General features: G+C 38.0%; 1 long non-coding RNA gene across 1 annotated transcript in view; it reads right to left on the bottom strand.

Annotated features, from left to right (window-relative positions):
- Positions 1-255: 255 nt before the first annotated feature.
- Positions 256-14,947, bottom strand: part of LOC307171133 — a 29,232-nt gene continuing 14,540 nt past the window's right edge. Inside the window, exons 3-4 of the long non-coding RNA XR_013823505.1 lie at positions 1,406-1,532; positions 256-1,309 (exon numbers count right to left, since the gene is read on the bottom strand). This is a non-coding gene — a long non-coding RNA (uncharacterized lncRNA). The remainder of the gene's footprint in view (positions 1,310-1,405; positions 1,533-14,947) is intronic.

Here is a 14,947-nt window from a genome sequence, read left to right as displayed (position 1 = left end):
GAATAAGGATTAATTTAGCAGCTTAACGCACACAGAACCACCAAGAACACTGATAGATGCAGCATAAACTTTTAATTCACCCTGAGTTCTGTCTTTTCTTTAACCAAGTGTCTTTATAAAAATTGTGTACACAAAAATATGCAATATAATCATAATGTTTACACAGACAGTGTCTGTGCATGGCTTAGGATGCATTATATGCAGTTATAATGCAGAAGCTTTCAATTCTTATATAATTAATTCAGATATGCCAGTTATATAGTACATGAAAAAAGCAGGTGAAGAAAATGGTTGACAATTTGTATAGACTAGGAGAGTATTACAGAAATTTGTATTCAGGTATTGTCAAAAAAGTTAGCTGTTGACACTGAAAGTCGTATTTCTATGCTGATAATCTTACAATTTAGAATACTTTTTAAAACCATATGGCTCCGTTTAATATCGCTGTGGCTGACATATGTCAGGGGACTTAATAGGGGGTTTAAGAACAACAAAAATACCAAAGATAGACACACCAATCACTGCATCCATTCCCTTTTAACCACGGTCTCAGGAGAGAGTTTTATCTGTACATGAGTCCCACTGTTCTGTTATACAATCACATATCAAAGACAGCATTTGTTCCACTCAGGTATCCAGTAATCTCTTCATTCTTCCTGCATATTATTGCCACATTTGATCAGCTCCTCATGGAGTGCTTTACCTCACAAATGAAGCTATCTGCCATGCAGCCAAAGTCGTCTCCCCTAAAAATGACCTACATCTACCCATCCTTCCACAAATCACACCCCATGCACTAGTTTCTCGTTGTTGTTTTTTTGGACAACCCTTCATTTCGCTAAATTGGCAGGTCTGAATGGCTCAAGGAGCAGCGTGAGGTGGACAGGTCTACAGGAGGGGGTTGTCTTCCACACAAACATTACTGTCATCCTTTTCATTTTTCTTTCAGCACAACATTGTCAGAAAGCAAAATAGATATCTTTCTTCACCCACCTCCTGACGTGTGACCGCAGAAATAAAGCAAGAAATACTGATTTGACAGGCATGTGAGGACCTAATCTTAACGTATGGCATTGTTTCTCGTTTCTTTGAGTCATATAACTCCCGGCCCACCTGCTCCATGCGTCCGGACCACCTCTGTTGCTCATGGCAGTGAACGCTGACTGACAAAGCATGTTGTCAGAAGATAACTACATTACCCAAACTTTCATTTCCCTCACGCCAGGAGTTCCATCATACACAGATGTCTTTCCATCTTACACACTGCGCAGTGGTCATTTGGTATTCCATATCCATCCCACCTCCGACACTGCCAACAGAAATAAGCATAAAAAAAACAACAACAACAAAACCTGACATCTTTAGCAGGGAATCTAGATTGCCACCCTCTGAAGATCTCATTCACCTTTAGCGTAGCTCTCATGAGGTAACTTCGGTCCACATGAGGCCATCTGTTCTCCATTATGGGCATATTTTTATACCGGACATAAACTTCCAGCATCAATGGGTCAATGCGAGATGAGACTGTCACCCTGTCACAACATAAAAGCAATTCAAAAGCGTCTGAAACAACAGGAGTCGTAAACTTGTAGGAAGTTTAAATAAGCCTATCGATTGTAAATTGAACAACAACTCGAGAACGGTGCTTAATTCCATGCGTTTTCCTCAGTTGCAGCAATTATAAAGAAAGCGATCCAATTTGGTTTTGTGGTGGCAATAAATAGATTGTAAAGAATGTTATTTAGGCTGACTGGGTGCTGTGGTGTGGTTTAATGGCTTCAATACCCGGGTCGCTTCTAGATTTAATACAGGGACTGACACAGAATCTCCTTCATTCTCCTCTTTTGGCCTGGCATGAATACACCCACTACATAATAGGGTCACAATGCCTGAAGCTTCATGTTGATGACCTGTCAGAATCAGTAAGAATGCATCATAGAGACGGACAAGGCTGGCATGTCAAGTTGTTCAGCTGAACAATTAGAGAGCCATTCAATTTACAGCAAATCAGCACCTTTGATGAAACTCTACAAGAACTGAGAGAAAAATTATTTTCGCTTCCAATAATGGCAAGGAAGTGTGATTGAAATCAGATTGAACCTTTATGCTCATCTTTTCATTAAATAAATCTGTACAGCGAAGCTGAATAGCGAGCAAGAAGCACGTCATAATAAATCTCAGCTGTGGAACATCAACCCTTACGTGCCTTTCTTTCGGATATGTCTGCGTTCTGCGAATTAGGAGCATCAAGGATCATTCAGTCTGAGACTGTGTCATATTACGGGCCTCTTTCATGGACTATTGCCATTCTGATATAATCTAGGCACTGGCCCAGTGAATTCAGGCCAGCTTGTGGGAAAACAAAGCCTAGTACACCAATGGAGTGCAGTTCCAGAGCCCCCATTTAACCAGGGCTCAGTTGGACGAGTGAATAGGTAATTTCCAAATGCCCGATATGAGAACTGCTGAGGAGCCGTTCTGAAGGGCCCATCTGTTCTGTACATGTTCAGCCACCATGAGCCCAAATGATCTGGGTGACAATTAATATCAAGGAGGTGAAAGTGTGTGTGAAGTATCCAATCAGGCTTTGTATTTGAGGATGACACTGAGGAATCATTGAAAGTGTAGCAGGAAGTTCTAAAATGGGGTGAAGACACTCTCTACCGTCCCATTAATAGCTAAAATCTAGAGTGGTTTAACGGCCCTAAACATTTTGAGAAAATGCACACAAATAAATACAGTACAGCCACCATTAAAAGCAGTCCAGACACAGGCTGGTTTTGAACCAGACATCCCAAAAATTGACCATTTTTGTAAAGAGGCTAAACAGACACCATTTTATATTCTTAAAGGCTCTTAAAAGGTAGATCTAATCCAGCTGGAACAAATGATGTGCCAGTGCGCAGCAAATGCACTTCAGATAGATAATTCCGATTCCCAGCACCGTGTCCAAAGGAGCCCCACTTATCTGTCAGATGACCCATTCTCTTGATCTGTCAGCGTGTGTCCCGCAAGGCAGGCACATACGCACTTGCAGACGGACACGAACACGCCATGCACACACCCATCCGGAAATCATCTCTCTAACTCAACCACATGTGTTACGTCAGAACTAACCCTGCTCATTACTTCAGAACAAGCGTCGTTAACAAAAGCGCGCGCGCACGCATTAATCAGAGAGCATCACCTCAGCTTGTTAAGCATATTAAATGTCCAGCAGCAAGGGCTCAATTAGTCCTCTCTGGGGTACAGCGGCAATCAGAGAGATTCCTCCGTTAACCCGCATACAGATCTATGGTCCATTTAACCGGGATGGGCGCAGGCTGGGTGAAAGCGATGGATTGCGGAGGTCACTGACGGGAAGTTCTCTGCACTGTGCTCCTTCATGTTGATGAGCTGCCCTGCAGAAAGCACATCTGTCTCTCCAGCAGTAGTGCACTGACTCTGGGCCAAAAAGAAAAGCGACATCATCCTTCTGTCCAGCCAAGGAGCTCATTTGCCATGGCCTTTCTAATTCACGTTCACACTGTCAGCTTAAGAGTTTAGAGTAAGAATGGGCAATACGGCTATAATGTATCACAAATTTTCAGGCAGGATCACCATCTTATTACGATTCTTTTTCATGTTGGTTTTTAGCAAGGCTGCACGATATTAAACTGACATTGTGATATTTTGTTTGATATTTTGTCCGATATAGATTGCGACAATAACATTTCATCAGGTGACAAATAGCTCTTTTTGGAAGGAATTAATCATTCTAGAATGATTGGGGTGATTTTGTAGGGGAATGCATCTGCATAGAAAATAAATGTCAAATAAAACTGCATAGTCTTCACTGTAAAAATTAAATATAATTAATGTTTCTTAAAGCTACAAATGTGATTTTCTCTTTGTAATTTAATTAACATTGATGACAGATGGTAGCAGGTATATTAGTCCCTTTTCACTAAGACCTAATGCACAGATCTAATATAATGATATGCATCAATTTCCTTTCTCAGTTGTTTACACTCACTTAAGACAAACAAATGTGTTTTTGAGGATACTTTCCAAGACGGCATTTAGCACTTTGTGTGCACAGAAAACTAATCCGAGGTCTCTTTCGCGTCTTCTTGGTCTTGAATGCTTTAAACTCGCTTAAATGTTTAAACTGACAGGAATTAAACACGTGCAACTGATAAACTTTTATTCTATGATGGTTAAACTTTGCAATTAATTTGTGAATCGCATGCGTTCTGAACCGTGGAGCCTGGTCTGTCTCTGTACGGATCATGGATAAACTATGATCCCTACTTGACATCGCACATCCTGTGACTATCATGGATATGCACATCGCAATGTCAATCCTGAAATGATATTTCGTGCAGCACTAGTCAATATTCAAATGCAAAAATTAAATAGATCTTACTGTAGAAATTGTGTACAAATTTGTTGACAAAATGCAAACAACTAAAACAAGTTTTTAAAGTTTAAAAACTCTAAAGGTAAAGAAAAGGATTCAGGGGTTAATTTTTCTTCATATTTTCTGCAGACCCACTAGCGCCCCCTTGGCAGCCATCCACAAAACAACATCCATGCCAATTATATTTTAGGGTTAAGATTATAGGGTTAGGGTAAGGGTTAGGGTTAGGGTTAGGGTTAGGGTTATGCAAGTTTAACATAAGTGGGCAAAAACATGCACTGCAAGATGCTTTGGATAAAACTGCCTGGCAAATGTGGAAAAGTTGGGTTAGGAACCCAAGTTAGTTTGACAGGAAAGTTGTTCTAGGATTAAACAAAAGACAATCTAGTAACATGTCCAACCAACCCACGGACATGCAAAGACATCAAGGAACCTTAAAATGCAACTACAGCAGCTAGTTGAGACTTGCTGTAAACATTTAGATGTTTAATTAAAACAAAGCACAGGCAAGAAACCAGTCCATCACTGATTCATCAAACAGGACCCACCAATGGAGGTGGAAGGTTAATTCAATAAAATTTTCTTATCCTGTGTTTTTCCAGAGCTTGTTTGGAGCCTGAGCTGTAACGGTGGCCTTGCCAAGCATATGCTGGCTGGAGGGAAGAGTCCGGGCTGAAATAAACTTGCAACAGAGCGATGGACATCAGCGGTGACGCTGATTACGGAGCATGGAATTCTGGCAAAGGTAAACACACCCCAGGCACAGTTTGGTTTAAATCCAAGCACTTGAACCCGCAATCCAATTATTTAAGTGACAGTTCTGTCAAGGATGAATAATTCTGTGTTGTTGTTTTTTTGTTTTGTTTGTTTGTTTGTTTTTTTGGGGGGGGGACTGCAAAACATTCTTAGGCTTAGCAAGACAAAAAAAAATTAAAGATCATAAAAACAACATAAGTGTAGATTTGAAAATCATGCTTTCCCCCATTATGGTTGAATCACGGAAGCTACACCAAATATTTTGCCAAGAGATTTATTATTTATTATTTTTATACATGTATCAGAAACAGGCATAGCAGAATAGTTTCCAGATTCATTCCAGATTTCTCTGTTCCCCATTTCTCTATTCCCTCACCCCATCATGACTCTATGTTTCTCCTTCCTCTCACCCCATCATGCCTCTATGTTTCTCTGAGGTGGTACAGTAAGATTGAGCTTATATACACCACTCTGGGACTTACAACTTCCTTGTGAGGTAGAAAAAAAATGTTGCTTATGTTTAAAAATGGAACGTATACCTCATGCTTACACATGGTACAATCCACTTTCCAGGTGTTTGGTGTTTTATGCCCCCAACGGCGCCTTCCAGGCAGCGAGGGGATGGGTAGGTTTAAGGTTGAGGGTAGGGTTAGCTGTCTCTAAGGAGCCATTGGGGGCTTAAAACACCATCGAGCCACTTTCCATATTAAGAAACTATTTCTCGGTGTATACATTACTGGTACATTTGCATCAGTTGAAAAACATTCCTTTCCTTGTAAAGAACATACCAACTGTACACATTTATGTACATATCATCATCATTGGAACATCTCTGCTCAGTGAACGTTGCATTGCACACATACTTGTATGCAAAATATAGCTCTTCCAGCTCCCTGCTCAGCACACATGTAGGCTACAACATACTCTGACTTCACAAAATACATTATGAAATGATTATGAAAATGAATAAAGAAAAATAATACAAAAAAATAACATTAAACAGTTAATTTTTAGTCTTCAATAAGCATTTATCTACACCAGCAAAGTGATTCAAATTAGAACCTTACTAGTCATCAAGGGCCTCTCTATCCCACTTCTGTCAGTGATGTGTGATGAACTAATTTAAGAGCAGCATGGGCTCTTTGACAGAACATACTGCAAATGAAAGCTAATCAGATCAATGTTTAAACACAAATCCGCATAGAACTTAAGCAGAAATCCTCTGAAAAGATCAGGATTCATATAACCAAATATGGCCATTGCACAGCAAGAAACTTCTTACCTAGGATATATTCTGGGCAACGGTCAGTTCAAACACCAAGTCGCCAAGGTAGAGGCAATGCCGCCTATGCACCATCACAATCAAGACAGGCCCGAGACATGTTGAGGTCATAGGGCAATTTGCGTGTATCAATATCTGTAAACAATGAGCCAACAGTGGCCCTCCACTTCAACTGTAATTGTGCCGAATGCCCTGCAGAGCTTCATCATTACCTAACAGACGGCTCATAATTTACAGCCCATTTCGTTTTGCGCTACCCGCCACTGTGTTTGCCGCAGAGAGAGAACAGCTCTATGTCGGACAAGGATGCTGACGCTCCAAGATAGAAAAAGGCACAGTTTACAGATGTCATTAACACAAATAACCCTGCATGGTGCGAATGCCTGATTAGCCAGTCTGTATACACATTAAACATAGCACAAGACAGTTCAGAACACCGAAGCCCTGTTTGCTGTCAGTGGTTCTGCTCTAGACCAATAACACATATTTACTCATCAATATCAGTGCAAAGGCCTTGTTTGAGTCAATGTGGGGAGTGGGGATTTGGGAGAGTTTGTGAAATGATCACAAGGTCAAATGTTACTTTTTATTGAAGAGGCATCAAGAGAACTGAATCAGAGTAGATGCTGTATTTCAATATTCATATGTGAGAGCAAACAGCTTTCATATACAGAAATAGACACACAGACACACTGAATGTTCTTTCCTTTTATACAGACCAAATAGGGCTGAAAATAATTATATAGCAAAACCAGTGCAGTTTCATTCAAGAACAAATGATTCATATCAGCTGGTGCTTTTAATGACTCACTCCAAAAGAATTACAAACTCGAGAGTTAACATTTGATGGATCCTTTAATGATTGAAGATGGTTACTGAATCAACATAAAGTTTTTATTAGTTTCAGTGATGGATTTAATAAATTACAATATTTTAATAAGCTAACTTGACAGTGTTGGCTGAGAGACAATTTCATATGTAAGAAAAATTGACAACTGAAATAGGACCAAATGAATCTAACTGAAGGCTTGTAAATAGGATTCACTAGCGAAAGCTTGTGAATTTAGAAATCTGTATCAATCCTCAGCCCTTCTATAAATGCATTTTGCCAATTTCAGTACCTGACAGGGAATGTGTTGCTATGTGTCTGATTTTCATCTAAAATTACAAATTTTTATTAGGTTTACATAAGCTAAGGAGAAAGTTATATCATGTAATCAGTGTGCAGATTAACAGTCATCCTAGCGAATGGTTTTTTTTTTTTAGAGGCTTTTTATTTGTTTCCCAGACACCAATTCTGTAAAGTGATGCTGACGTACCAGAGGGCTTGTATCATACCGAAAACCAAATTTTGATTTCGATCCAACCCCATCAGAGAATCATTTTAACAAGCAATCGAAAACATTTGCTTGGACTCAATCACCAGCATCCCAGGCTTGCTCATTTGACTCATCTTGGGGAAGTTATTGCAAAACAAATCCTTTGTAATGGTGGGAGTTTGTTCAATAAAGCTGATATACGCCTGGCCTGTTAATTTATCTCCTCTCATTAACCCAGGCCGCTGCTGGCTGCACTTCCTGCACTAATCAGCTGCAACTCCCACAGGCGGTTTCCACACAATCCCCAACATCCAGCTCTACAGAGCCCAGCTCAGATGTGCCCTTACAATGCAACATCCACAGACTGCTTGTGTTCCTCACATTCCAATTAACCAGACGAAATATTCCACAATTAAAGCTGCACAGCTAACAAAACAATGAAGATTATATCATAAAACCTCAGTAAATTGCTCCATTGTTCTATTACAGAGAGGCAGAAGTCTATAATTGTCCGTGCAGGTACAATTCAACACATTGCCCAATATAAATGTAACTGTATGAACACAAGCGTGTGTTTATGTAGGTGTGAAGGTCAGCGTGCCACACTCTGGTCTCTCGTCTTGTAGATTATGAGGGTAATTAGGCAGGTAATGTGCTTGATTACAGGTCTGTTTCATCGTGACCCCTCTCACATGACCCCTCCATTTTATCCAAACAGATTAATACCTTCAGCTACATTAGTCTCACACAGCCATGGGTCCACATTTTAGCTCATGAACCTCCCATTTAAACAGCTACCACGTACCAACCAAAGATCACTGTAGTTGTATGTGTTAAGGGCAGGTTTATCAAAAAGTATGAGAACAGACCAGAAAGGGGAAAAAGTGGAATTTTCTGCAAAAACAGTTATTTTCTGCAATCAATGGACATCAGTGGGAAAAAAAATGTGCAGAGAGTCATTTGATCAATTTCAGGAAATAATAAAAAATAAAAATACTAAAATAAATACAAATAAAGAAAGAAAATAACAAACGTAAATGAAAAATATATATATATTTAATTCAATTTTTTTGTATTATAAATAAATAAATGAACGAATGAATGAAGTTCCGCTCAGTAACTTGCTACCAAGTGCCCCAAACAAAACTGATTTTTTCTCACATATTTGAGAACACTAACCTGCAAAACGTGAAGACATCCGGTGATCAGTTCATTCTCAAAAGCACTGGTGCCTTGTAAACACATGAAACAATACAAATCTGCTTTTACTCCAAAAGTTGTGTAAAGTCAGCCAAACTGATTAGTTTTCCAGCTTGAGAAAGCATTTTCCAGCGTGAAAAAATGAATCATGTGTCAGATGGTCAATGAACAGATAGTGGGATTTGATTTGAGATTTTAACATAAAACTATAGTCACATGAGATCAAATGTAGCAGCTGTGTATAAAAGACTTTCTGAGAAAGTGTGTGAGAAACAAAAGTAGTAACGAATGAAAGAACGAGTTGTGAAGAGGAAAGTCACGTCTCGATTGAGCTCAAAGTAAGGGCAAGTCCCTGATGCCACAGTGCAAGGCCATCAAGGATTACTTCTGCTGGCGGGCCATAGAAATTGAGTCTTTTGATCGTATGTTTTAAATTAAAATTCTAATTTGGACAATAAAAATTTAATCACCATTTTCAGAATATCAAAGAGAATAGCAATAAGCATTTCCATGCAGGAAGCGCATTAATGTTAAGCGGATATAGCTGGTCTTCCATGACACCCTTTTTTCTGCTGCTTGAGTGAGTGGCTGTCTTTAATTCAGCTCTGACCTTCTCCTCAAAGTCAAATTCTTTTGTGCCACATGCACAAAGTGTCTCCATTCCCTTTGTGAATCAGCAAACAAGCTCTGTTTTAACCTCGACTCTGAGGACGTAACATTTACTGCTCCAAAATAATGATACAAGAAAACAACTCATAGTCCTGTTACAAATTTAGCATTGGCATGTTATAAAAGGGTTGACATTTCAAAAGATCTATGAGAAACTTAAGTAACACTTGACTTTAAATGATAACTTTAACAGATTCGAGCTGCACGATTAATCGTTAAAATATTGTGATCATCTCGATACAAACACCTTTGACAAAATCACACCTGAACATTCAAATCTGCGTTTGCATTGCCACTGAGACAGAGAGAGCAGTTACTATTTAGGGTTAGTTATGAAACAGCTTCACAGTCTTTAAAACAACCACACAGTATAGTTATTTCTGTGTTACAAAAATTAAAATGATCACAGAAGTACTGGGATTAAAGTTTATAGTTAGAATATAAACACTGTTTACGGTAGAGACCAAAGTACAGCAAATCACCTTTTGAAATGAACTTGGCGCATCAGATAACAATTGTATTGATTACATCGTTATGCCACTAAGTGGCGACAAGTGACTTCAATTTATTTGTCATTGAAAATTTGATTTTATGCATTTTAAGAATTGAGAAGAGGCCATTTAATATCTGAATTAGGGATGTGACGGTGAGTTTGCAATTGATTACGGATGACAATTTTGTCCCAGTAATTAGGACCCAGTTTGAGCCTCTACCTGCTGAGAAATCAAGATGGTCCTCCTGAGATGTGGAGGCTGAACACCAAGTTCACCCACAAGAGCATCTCAATGGTCTTTACAACATTTTATTGTAAAACATTATTTTGCATTATTTATGTAACCTTTATTAGATTACATGACTGCATTACCTACTGGTTTTTAACTAAATGATTTATAACTTAATGATAGTTACTAAAAGTTGACTTAAAAATAGGCTACATTAGCAAATATCCCCTCTTTGTCTTGTGGGGAAGTTTCAGTGAACGGGAGGTCATAGCACAAGGCACAGCACATTTGACTTCCTCAGAGACCTTCAGGATTGGATGAGAGCTGCCTAATGATTTGGAATGATTTGGAATGACAACCAGAGTGTAAACAGCTGGCAGGGGTCCTGGGGTGATGACATCGAGAAACGGAGTGCCCTTGGACACCAGGAACAGCTGTAAGACAGTACGCACCCTCCACACAAAATTATACCATACACCCCCCCACCCCCCACCCCCCCTCTCCATTGCACCTAAAATGCATGTTGAGAGAGGAAGAGACTACTTACAATAGCTGACAAAAGTCTATCATGCAACCATTAAAATCATAGCAGCTGACAAATTTTTACTACAGCTTTGTTTGTTATGCATCCAAATCCTCTACAGCTGACATCAAAGGGTTAGTTCACCCAAAAATTTCAATTCTCTCATTAATTAATGTACAACCTGTAACCTGTAAGAATTCATTCATCTTCGGAACACAAATGAAGATATTTTTTAATAAAATCCCTCCCTCCATTGACAGCTACACTTTGACGCTTCAGAAAGTTCAAAAAGAGATCATAAAACTAATCAATTTGAATTGAGCGGTTTAAGGCCAATTCACACTGCACAGACAGTCATCAACTCACATCAGTTATGACAAAAATGAACCAATGAGGTTCATTCTCGAGTGTTAAGCAGCACGTTTGGATGAGCTTCTGTTTATGTTCGCTGATCAATGTTTATATGTGAATAAAAGCCTAAATTTAATCTGTTCATCTCTTCGGAAAATTTTTCCTAAACCACTTAATTCATATGGATTAGTTTTACAATCTCTTCTCTTTGTGAACTTTTTGAAGCGTCAAAGTAGTACATTGAGTATAGAACTGGCTCAGATTTTATTCAAAATATCTTCATTTGTGTTCCGAAGATAAACGAAAGTCTTGCGAACAACACGAGGGTGAGTAAATGACAGAATTTTAATTTTTGACAGAACTAACCCTTTAATGAACTGCTCCAAACACATGCGGACATGTTCATGAGGACAGCTTCTGAGTATGAGACTGTTCCAATCTTCATTCTGGAACTAAGACTGTCCTCTTCTCTCCGTAATGAGTTTGGTCCAGTTCCAGGGCCCAGCACGAGCTTTACTGTATAATGTGTCTTCAATGGTCCGCTGGTGACAAGCTCACTAATTCACTCCACATGATTGCAGAACTATTCCCATTAAATGCTCAGGAAGAACTGCAGATGAGACAGTTGGATGGAATGGCAGATGAAAAACAGAGAAGAATCCCCCAATGTCTGCATAGCTCAGCATGCCATTTCTCTTCTTTATTCACTTCTCTCTTTTGTCATGAGTGCAATAATAAAATAACAGATTACTTTCTTACTTTCTAAAAAAAATCACTTTACAGACATTTATCTTTGCACTTCAACAAAATGTAAGAGTTTTTTTATTTATTTTTATTTTTTTAGCCTTGGTTATCCAGGCATTGTTTCTGGGAACTTCATAAAGCCTCTGTAATCTTTTGATGTCTTCATGTTGTTTGGCTGGATTTTTCATGAGAAATGAATGTGTAATTTTTTCATTGTCACATTTTATATGACTTTTGTAACATGGTTTTGACACATTATCTTTGTGTTTATATCATGTCCATTTGTGTTCTGTATTCAATTGTGCGGCATAAAAAACAATCACACAAGCTTATGTAATTCACAGAGTACTGTAATATAAGAATATTGTGGCATATTGTTTTTGTCCTTACTTGCATATTCATACAACATCCAAAGATAACAGACTTGACGAAATATCCTCAGAAATGATATTTAAAACCATGCCATAAACAGAACTACAGTTCTGCCTTGGAGATTCTTTTCTAGTGTGAAAATGGTAATATTATATATATATATATATATATATATATATATATATATATATATATACACACACACATACATACATACACACACATACATAAATATACTGCTGTTTTTAAAAGTTCGGGGTCAGAACGAATACTCTTTTTTTTTTTAAAGAAATTTAAATTCTGCTATTACGGACGCTTTAATTGATTAAAAAAAAAACATTAAAATGTTACAAAAGATTTCCATTTCAAATAAATGCTGTTCTTTTGAACTTTATGTTCATCAAATAATCCAGAAAAAAAAGAGATGTTTCTTGAGCAGCATATCAGCATATTAGAATGAAGTTCTGAAGAATCATGTGACACTGAAGACTGAGTAATGATGCTGAAAATAAAATATATTAAAATTGAAAACAGTTATTTTAAATTGTAGTAACATTTCACAGTATTACTATTTTTACTGCTGATCAAATAAAGCCTTGGTGAACATACTTCTTTCAAAAACAAATAATTATTAGCTACCCCAAAACCATACTAAAATCCTCCACTTATATGATGGGCTTAAAAGTCATAAAGGCAACACTAATGTAAGTTCTAATGATCTGAGGATGCTCAACAAAGGAGGTAGACTACTTTACTGATTCATTCAGGGCTGTCAGACATCAAACATCTTTCCTTAACTCAACTTTGACACTTATAAGTTATAACTAATTCAAATTTAGCTAATTAACTTGTCACAACGCCTAAATAATGAAGTTTTCCTTAGAAAATCCATGCATTTAAACAACTTATTGTCTCCTCCTGACTAGGCCGCTTAATATTTCTGGCAGTTGCAATATGCAATATTTAGGAGAATTATTTATTTATTTTCTCCAACACAATTGGTTCATTAAAATGGGACATTGCCTCTTATCTTTTCCCCAAAGGTGTTCAATAATTTCCTATTCTACTGCTGGCCTATAAACAGGGTCCTTTTAAAAGAGACAATCAAGAGCTATTCAATTATCAAACTGGACTAGCTCCCTAATGCTGACAGTTCACTAACCTTACATTTAATTGAGTGAAGAATAATTTCTCTTTCAAAAACTAATCTATTTATCAGCCTACAATAATTATAGCTGGCTTCAGTGGTTGAAAAAGGCTGAAAATGGCAGGAGATTTTGTAATATTTGAAAGATCTGTCTATCCATCTGTTTGTTTATCGGTCTAATCCAAACGCCCGTTCACACTAAGGACGATAACTATAAAGATAAGGATAAATGTATAGTTCTAAAAAACCTTCTCAATATTCACGATTAGCAGAGAACCTATATCATTGGAATCACTTTCAGAACGATTTTATCCAGCTGATGAACGGCAAAAACACTGACAGCCAATCAGAATCCATCCTGCAGTAACGAGCTCGAGCACTTAAAGCAACAGACAAGCCAGCACTTAGCATAAACAGAACGATATCGTCCACTGCTATGGGACTAATATAGTTATCATTCTTGGTGTGAATGGGCTTTAATTCAGCATTCATATCATCATGTACATAAGCAGCATCATCACAAAATGTAATCAGCCAGTTGGTACGGTCCCCAAAAAAGATAGCACTGTCTAAGATGGCTCTCTAAAGCCATCCTATATGGGCGCCGCACCGCAGACTTTAAGAGAAAATTCAATCTCAATACAGAGACCAATGCAGCAGTATAAATATTGATCTTCTCGCTATATCTCATTGCAGTAGTCATCGCAGGTCCATATATCTATTTGTGTGCGACTGTTTGCAAGGATGGGTAGACTGCATTCAATACACTAAAGTCCATTTAACATATACAAATACATCAGGGTACCTTTTAAGCAAGCCAAATGGGCACAGAGTGCTGCTGCAGTGTCATACTGCCACCTACTGCCGAAAACTGTGCATCATTACCACTCAAGATCAAAGCTTAGCTGCTTTGCCTCCCAAGTGATGATAGTGTTTAGATATTAAATGAAAAGGAGGATGAGCCAATGAAGTCAAACTATTCAATTAGATTTAATTGTTTAATGATTCTTTGGGGTGATCATAGTTCGGCTTCATTCAACAGGCTTTTTAAAAGATCATTATGGATATTCTCATGTTTCTTTTCTTTATCACATATAAACAGTTCATATAATATGTGCTTATTGACATCTTAAGGGATAATAAAGCTAATCTTAATGTATTTAAGATTAAAAAACTGCTCATAAGGCACAACAACAGGCCTTAAGTAATGAGAATCCTGAAAATAGAACCATGATATCTCCATTTCATCATTCACTCTTGGTGATATTCTGGTCATATTCATTCAGATATTTTACTTTAACACTTATAATAGGGAACAATAGGAAGAAGGTGGACTATTACTGATTTAAAACAGCACAATTATATGGCATTCTCAGTCAATCTCCTGCTGGGGAACGCTGTCTGTGTGCAAGTGGTGATTGGGCTTTTTCCCAGCGGGTCAGGTGGAAGCAGTGTTTTAG

The sequence above is a fragment of the Squalius cephalus genome (genome assembly GCF_949319135.1).
Source record: "Squalius cephalus genome assembly, chromosome: 14".
NCBI classification, from domain to species: domain Eukaryota; kingdom Metazoa; phylum Chordata; class Actinopteri; order Cypriniformes; family Leuciscidae; genus Squalius; species Squalius cephalus.
Note: the sequence above shows the minus strand (reverse complement) of the source record. Positions and strands in the feature narration are given on the sequence as shown.